The sequence below is a fragment of the Perognathus longimembris genome, chromosome 7 (assembly GCF_023159225.1).
Source record: "Perognathus longimembris pacificus isolate PPM17 chromosome 7, ASM2315922v1, whole genome shotgun sequence".
Taxonomy (NCBI): domain Eukaryota; kingdom Metazoa; phylum Chordata; class Mammalia; order Rodentia; family Heteromyidae; genus Perognathus; species Perognathus longimembris.
In genome coordinates, this window is record NC_063167.1 from 59,884,320 (window position 1) to 59,892,101 (window position 7,782).

The 7,782-nt window shown below is 32.8% G+C and overlaps 1 non-coding gene across 1 annotated transcript; it reads right to left on the minus strand.

Annotated features, from left to right (window-relative positions):
• Positions 1 to 1,016: 1,016 nt before the first annotated feature.
• On the minus strand, positions 1,017 to 1,232 carry LOC125355848. Its single transcript, XR_007211770.1, has one exon. It is a non-coding gene; the product is annotated as a small nucleolar RNA U3 (small nucleolar RNA).
• Positions 1,233 to 7,782: the final 6,550 nt, after the last annotated feature.

Sequence of the window (7,782 nt, forward strand, 5' to 3'; positions counted from 1 at the left end):
CAATATATATATGCATAAATATAACCCCCAAAAGGTCTGATAAATATTTAGTTTAAAGGTTATTAATGGTTTAGCATTAAGAAAGGCATTTAAATTTTAGGTTCCTATTGTCATTCATAATAGGAGATAAGTTTGAAGAGAACTTAATGTTGGATGAGAACTTCTTCTTTTCTAAACTTATTATCAAGCACTTCTTACCCATTGTTATATATGAAATCTACACAGTAAGAGAAAATGTGAGTATTCCCACTTTATGAAATAGAAATTAATATTTCTTGTTGCTAAGATATGAGAGAACAGTCACATAGCTACTGAGAATTTATACCTGAATGCATATATCCAAATACAATCTTTCCTACTTTAAAACATATAATAAATATGTCTGAGTTTATTATTATTATTCTAGCAATAAACCCCTGAACAGGGTTTGAAATTGACTAATCTTTCTTCCAATTCTATTCTCTTTTGGATGATATTTAATATTGATAGCTGAAAAAATTTAAGGAAAAACACTATATAAATCTAAAATATTGGCAATATTATTTTACAACATTCATCTACCATGAAAAATCATAGTAATAGTAGTCAAAATGAAAGATTATTGACTAGACATGGTTTAGACTTGTTAAACTTCTGGTCTGTAACATGTTTCCTGGACTGTGGTGTTCCAACTAGCCAGTAACATTTGATTCCATCAGCCTAGACCTCCACTCAAAGACCTACAGATGTGGTGTGAGAGTGCCATAATTTGTGACAATTATAGCAAACCTGAAAATTCAAATGCTTTCAAATCTGAATATAAGTTTCTGTGAATCATTTCAGAGAAAATGAAGTAACAGGGAGTATTATTGGTTGCCCTTCTATAACAGCTTTACAAATATGGAACAAAATGTGGAGGGGGGAGTGCTAGAATTTATATGTAAGTTGGAAGATAGAAAAGATTATTTTTCTATTTTATTCTCTTTTTTTGCCAATACACCACATTTTCTTTATTAACCAATTTAAAGAATCCGAAAGCCACTCAGACTGCGTCCTCTCCCTCTTACTCTCCCCAGAGGAAGAGAAGAACGATCGTCAATGGCAAAAAGCAGTTGTAATAAAACAACACCTAGAGCCAGCTTTACGCTCAGGAGAGAACACGCGTCTCCTCCTCATGGTTTAGGCTACTCTACACGATCAGTGAGATTTCTCTAGTAACAAACTATAGAAATGATCCCTAAAAGTATAGTCTTTTTATTTTATTCTTTTAAATGTTAATTGGTTTTGGGAAACAAAATGGGGAAATTAGTGTTTTCTAGTATATTACAGACTTGGAAATAAAATGTATAATGAAAGGGAATAAGGAATATAAAGCAGAAGTGTTTGACTGTGCAGATCTTATAGGCATTTGAAGTTAATATTTTCTGAAAGAAGGTTATAAAAGGTGAGTTCATACTATAAATTGTTAAATGACCACTAAGGACTCTGTGTGTGTGTATGTGTGCATGTGTGTGTGTGTGTGTGTGTGTGTGTGTGTGTGTGTTGCCAGTCATAGGGCTTGAACCCAAGGCCTAGCTTCTGTCCCTGAGCTTTTTCATTCAACTAATACTCAACTTTTTGAGTCTAAGTTCCACTGTGGTGTGTGTGTGTGTGTGTGTGTGTGTGTGTGTGTGTGTGTGTGTGTGTGAATTAGTTGGAGATAAGAGTCTCAGTGACTTTCTTGTCTGGGTTGGCTTCAAACTGTGATCCACAGGTCTTAGCTAAGATTGCAGACATGAGCCATCATTATCTGATTTAACCACTAAGTTAAAAAAAATATCAAAATATGAATCAATAGAGTAGAGGCAACAGAATACTAAAACATGCTTAAACACACAATAAGAACTAAAATGATAGAGCAATGATAAAATAATAATTGATGAGATAAATGGAAGATAACATTAAGAAGATATACACAAGTACACTGATACAATATTTGGTGTAAATGATCAAAATGTTGATTTTTATATTTAGTGAAAATAACTCCCAGCTCTAAGTTACTAGAAGAAAGTTAAATACAAAGATAGATAAAGGTGAGACATGGAAAAATACTATAAGTTAAACATTAACTATTAAAAAAGTTAAAATGGCTATTTTAAAATTTATCAAGCCAGATTTTAATGAACAAAACACTGCACAGAATACTAAAAAAAAAGATTTTAAAAGCACATTTTAAATTAACAAAGTGGTAAATTCGTCAAGAAGACACAATGATACTAAATGCAAGTGTAATTGATCATTTAACCTCAAAATATTAAAACAAAAATTTATAAGCTGAGTGCTAGTTGCTCAAGTCTATAATCCTAGCATCTCAGTAGGCTAAGATCTAAGGACATATGTTCAAAGCCAACCTGGACAGGAAAGTTGGTGAGACTCTTAGCTCCAATAAACCACCAGAAAACTGGAAGTGGTGCTATGGCTCAAGTGGTAGAGTCTTGAGCTGAAGAGTTCAGGGCCAGTGCCCAGGCCCAGAGTTCAAACCTGACCAAAAAAAAAAAAAGAAAAAAGTATAGAACTAAGTTAAGTAACTACAAAAAAATGCAGAATTATCTTTTAGTAATTTATATAAAAAGTTAAAAAAAAAACACAGCAAGAAAATAGTAGCCTTGAACAATATTATCAAATACCTCAAATAAGTTGAAAGTTATAAATCAGTGTGCCTGATAAATAATATTTATGTTTTTACAGTACACTAAAAGACTCATCAAGATATATGGCATGCTAAGATATAAAACATATCTCAAAAACCTTGAAAGGATCAGTCCAGTGCAATAGAACATTTTGAAACTAAATAAACTCATTTAGATATATTTAGTTTATGAGGCTAGCACTAACCTAATGCACACATATGCATTTGCATATACATCCATACACACAAATACAGACAGCTACATAAACACACACACACATATACACATAAATAGATAGATAGATAGATTCATAGATAGATATAAAGAAAATGTCATATAAAAACAGATAGATACAAAGAATCATGCATACATATAGATGTACATGCAGGACACATATGTGTTCACATATGTATTTCCAAGGGTACACATGTCCACATATAATAGACAAACATATAGAGAGATATACATATATAGATATATATTACAGATTCATACACACATATATGTATACATACATATTTGTATATTCATATATATGTGCATCTGTATAGAGAGAGATTGAGGCATATACGTCCTTCAGATCATGAGAAGCTGCACATATAGTAGTGGTCTTTTATAATCATAATGGTGCTGAAAAAAATTATATTATGTAGTATGTTGAAATTGCCATAATATACTAGAGCAATTCATCATTTCAATGTTTGTGAGGATGCTGGTATAAACAAACCTACTGTACTAGTAGTATAAATACATGGAATATATGATAATAAACATATATGTTGCTGATCTGTGTTTACTACATATACTTTACTATGACAATACTGTACTTTCATCATTATCTTAGATTGTACTATTCTTTGTTAAGATACACAAATTTGTTTGTATTTTTTACAAGTAAAACAGCATGCCACATTATACTGGAAGTGGCCTCATACACATTGAGTTTTGTATCTACTCTTGACTGCATCAAAAGGCCACCTGAACTGATTGACTTTTTCTTTTTAACTTTGCATATGTACCCTTTCTGATGTTCAGACACTGATAAATAGCCTAACGACATGTTTCTTAGAATATGTGCCATTACTAAGTCATGCATGACATACAGACACGTGCAGACTGTGCAGAAAACAATTTGCTGGGATGCATTGACTCAGATAAGGAGTCTGGGAATTTCCATCCACAAGTTGTATAAACAGGGAAGCCAGTGGTGTTCTTGAGAACTAGAGAAGACAAATAGATAAGTCTTAGTTTGTGCCCCAAGGTTGAAGAACCCGAATTTCATATACTTACAACAAAACAAGACGAGTGAAACAATTCTTCCTTTCTTAAACTATTTATTCTCTATGGGCCTTCAACAAATTGGATAGTGAACAGTAACATTTACAAGGATGATGTTTACTCGGATAACTGATTCAAATAATGTTTTTTTTTTTTTTCCTAAACCACTCTCATTACACCCAGAACTAATGATTTACCAGGTATCTGGACATCCTTTAGTCTAATCAAACTGGCACATGGAACTAACCATCTCATATATGATTTCCACAATATGTTATCTAAAGAGCTGTAAAACTACAAAGATAATGAAAAAAGGAGTGAATTCCAAGAATATGGGAGGAGATAAGCTAATATGAATTGATAGAGAATAGAGGAATATTGGGTTTGTAAAATTATTGTATGCAATGTAATTAGGGTAGGTTTGGGTCATGAACTATTCAAAATCTATAGACAGCAGGCATAACATAAACAGTAAACTCTAGTATAGGCCTTAGTTAATAGTAATTAATTAAGATTGGCAATTCAAAGTAACACAACACACTACAATGTAAACCAAATGTTAATAAGAGGGAATTGTGAGTGGAGAGAATAATTCATAAAAGCTATTGATGATTTCCCTTAATTATTTTTGATAAATTTGAAACTGTTCTAAAATTTTACTGCAAAGATTATTTATGTGGAAAAATCTCAAAAGCAAAAAAAAATTGTATTGAAAAAATAAACCAGATATAAAATAATGTTTACTCTGATTTAATTTATAGATAATTTAGAACAAATAAAACTAAATTATGAGAGACGTTGTAGGCTAATATCCTACAGTTAGCAGACAGGCATGTGAGTATGTGTGTGTGCACGTGCGCGTGTTTTGTGTGTGTGATTTGCTTAGGGACTTTTTATTTTTTGCAATAATAGAAAATGTACCACATGTTGTTAGGGCAATGTTTGTGTAGGTATATTAAAGTTCACAAAACTGTATAATAAAAATTAGTATGCTTTTAAACGTGAAGTTTATCAATAAATTTAATTTTCAATGTAAACAAATAAACTGTCAATAAAGAACAAAGAAAATGCTCTTTAAATTATTAAAGGTCAGGCTAGGCAACTAATCTATGGCCTGTAATCACAGGCTTATTTAATCTGAAAGTTGGGTAGAATTTTAAATCAATACACTGTAATTTGGTATCATCAAAGATACAGATATTCAAAAATGTTTCGCATTGGTTCCAAGAATACTTGATGATTTTTGACATGTTACTGCAAATTTAAACCCAGGTGAAAACAAATTAAAGAGCATATTTTATTGATATTATTGCAGAGTTTCAGTGTGATCTTTCAAATCACTCAATATTTGTTGAGCTCCTGTTCTATACCAAACATAGGTGTGCATATTGGTTTTCCTTGAGAATTCACAACATAGAAAATGAAAATAAAACAACTGCACCTCAGTAAATATTCAGACTCATCTGGGTAAACTATTTCCATGCGTTTTACCTTTATATATAGTATTGTAGTATTCATACTTTCATTTTAAAAGTATTTTTTACTTATGTTGTATAAATGATGAATAAATAAAACACTTCTGTGACATTTACTAAAATATTAAAACTTCTTGTTGGGGGGCTGGGAATATGGCCTAGTGGCAAGAGTGCTTGCCTCACATACATGAAACCCTGAGTGCGATTCCCTAGAACCACATAAGCAGAAAATAGCCAGAAGTGGTGCTGTGGCTCAAGTGGCAGAGTGCTTGCCTTGAGCAAAAAGAAGCCAGGGACAGTGCTCAGGCCCTGAGACCAAGCCCAGGACTGGCAAAAAAACAAAACAAAACAACAACAACAAAAACTTCTTGTTGGAACTTCTGATAATTATAGCTGTAGTGATGGCAGTAGACTATATGGGTGTCTTAACTATTTCGTAAATGCATTGTTTATCCCTTCTTGTTATTATTTTAGGGTCTTGGAAATGTTAAATTTTAATTTCAATTATTCTATTCTCATTGAATAATGTCTGTGCTAAGCAGTTTCTCTTTAACCCAATCACTCTCACTTGCTCACATACAATTAAAGATTTTGCACTACATTTGCAGTGTTTAGTGTGTGTGTGTGTGTGTGTGTGTATGTGCATGTATATGTTTTTATACTTACATATCATTACACTCAATGTAACACAAAGCTATTTTGGGCCCTCACAATAAAATAGAGAGTTCCAACATGATGAAGGAAACCACTAGATTAGCAGAAGAATTTATCTAGCATTTTAGGTTCTGATTCTAACTTCCAATTGACTTCAATGACATCATACTGTACCTACCCATTGAACATGGGATGAGTATATAGGACCAAAATACACTGCAGGTTTTAAAAATAGGATCATGAAAGAATTTTGCAAGCCTGTATATAATACAAATCTCCAGTAGTGTTAGGTGAAATATTTCAGGTTTTGCAGCTGAGCAACCAGGTGTGTGCATTTCAAAAGACACATGACAGCATTTCTAAGAAGGACCCTTAGGTATGAACAAGAAACCACTTCTTAAGCATTAGCTAACATCCAAAGCTCAAAAAGAACAACTGTCAGTTTATATGATGGGTTCATCCATGATAACATTCCCCCAGAGGTCACTCCAAAGCCACAAATCATGTACGATGTACGTCTTTCTAGTAAACTCCTCATGTTAGAAATCCGAGAGTGGAAAAATGATTGTTATTACCAGGTGAATGTGTAGCAAGTAAACTATTCATAACCTGCCTTTCATGAAAAGCAATGGAACTTGCTTTCATGTGGTTGCTAAGGTGTACTTAGCATTCTAGCATGCTCAGTGGCACTAGCTTTTATCTCCATGCATGTTCTGTGTGGTTTAAATACTTAAGTGTGTGTCTTTAAAATCATTGGTCTATGGAGCAAATTAACTCCACTGTTGATCACCATGAGCATTAGTTTTTATAAGGAAATTAGCTATGTGGAGGCACATTACAATCACTGGGCTGCTTTATCTTCAAATACTTCTTTTTTTTTTTATTCCTATAAGATGAGGTCCTCATGGTATATTGTAACTCAACTATCAAAATTAGGACATCAACATTCCTATCCCTTTAATAGTAAACATAAGGCTTTCATTCAAATTTTATGAGTATATGAATGATACATTTCAGAGCAATCTGATTTTTCTAATTTATTACTACATGAGGCCCACATGCTTTATCTAATTTTTGCCTTTTTTGAAATCTAGACCACTTCCTCAATCCATCTTTGTGTTTCATTATTTTGATGTTTTTGAAGCCTACAGATCATTTATTTTACAGATTGTTTTTCAGTTTGGCCTTGTCTGGTATTTCCCCATGTTTAGATTCGGGACATGTGCTTTAATGGTAGAAATACAATGGAAATTATATCATTGGGAATCTTATGAAGTTGATTTCTATGTTCTTCTGATATATCCTTATCATACCTTGGGCAGTTGTGGGGGTTTTTTGGTTGTTATTGTTGTTACACAAAGATATTTCAGGGTTATTTTTAATATATGGGCCCAGCCATGTCACTAGGAACTCTACAAAGAGTTTCCTTTCCTTTTAGAATATATAAGAAGTACTTAAAAACCAGAGTCAAGATCTGGCTTTAAAAGTTTCAAGTATTTTTAACAACTTTCATACAGATGTTAATATGACAGAATCTTCAGGAGGCTTAAGTACAGATTTCCCATACACCCTTGCCACTTCCCTCCATGGTTCCTTCTGGAGTTCATTAAGGTGTTTTAGAAAAATCTGTGAATAGGGAAGAGTTAGGAGGAGATGAATCAGTGTTGGGTTTTTTTCTCACGAATGCTACCACTGTCCTCTGAAGACAATGTTTGAGGCAGAGAAAC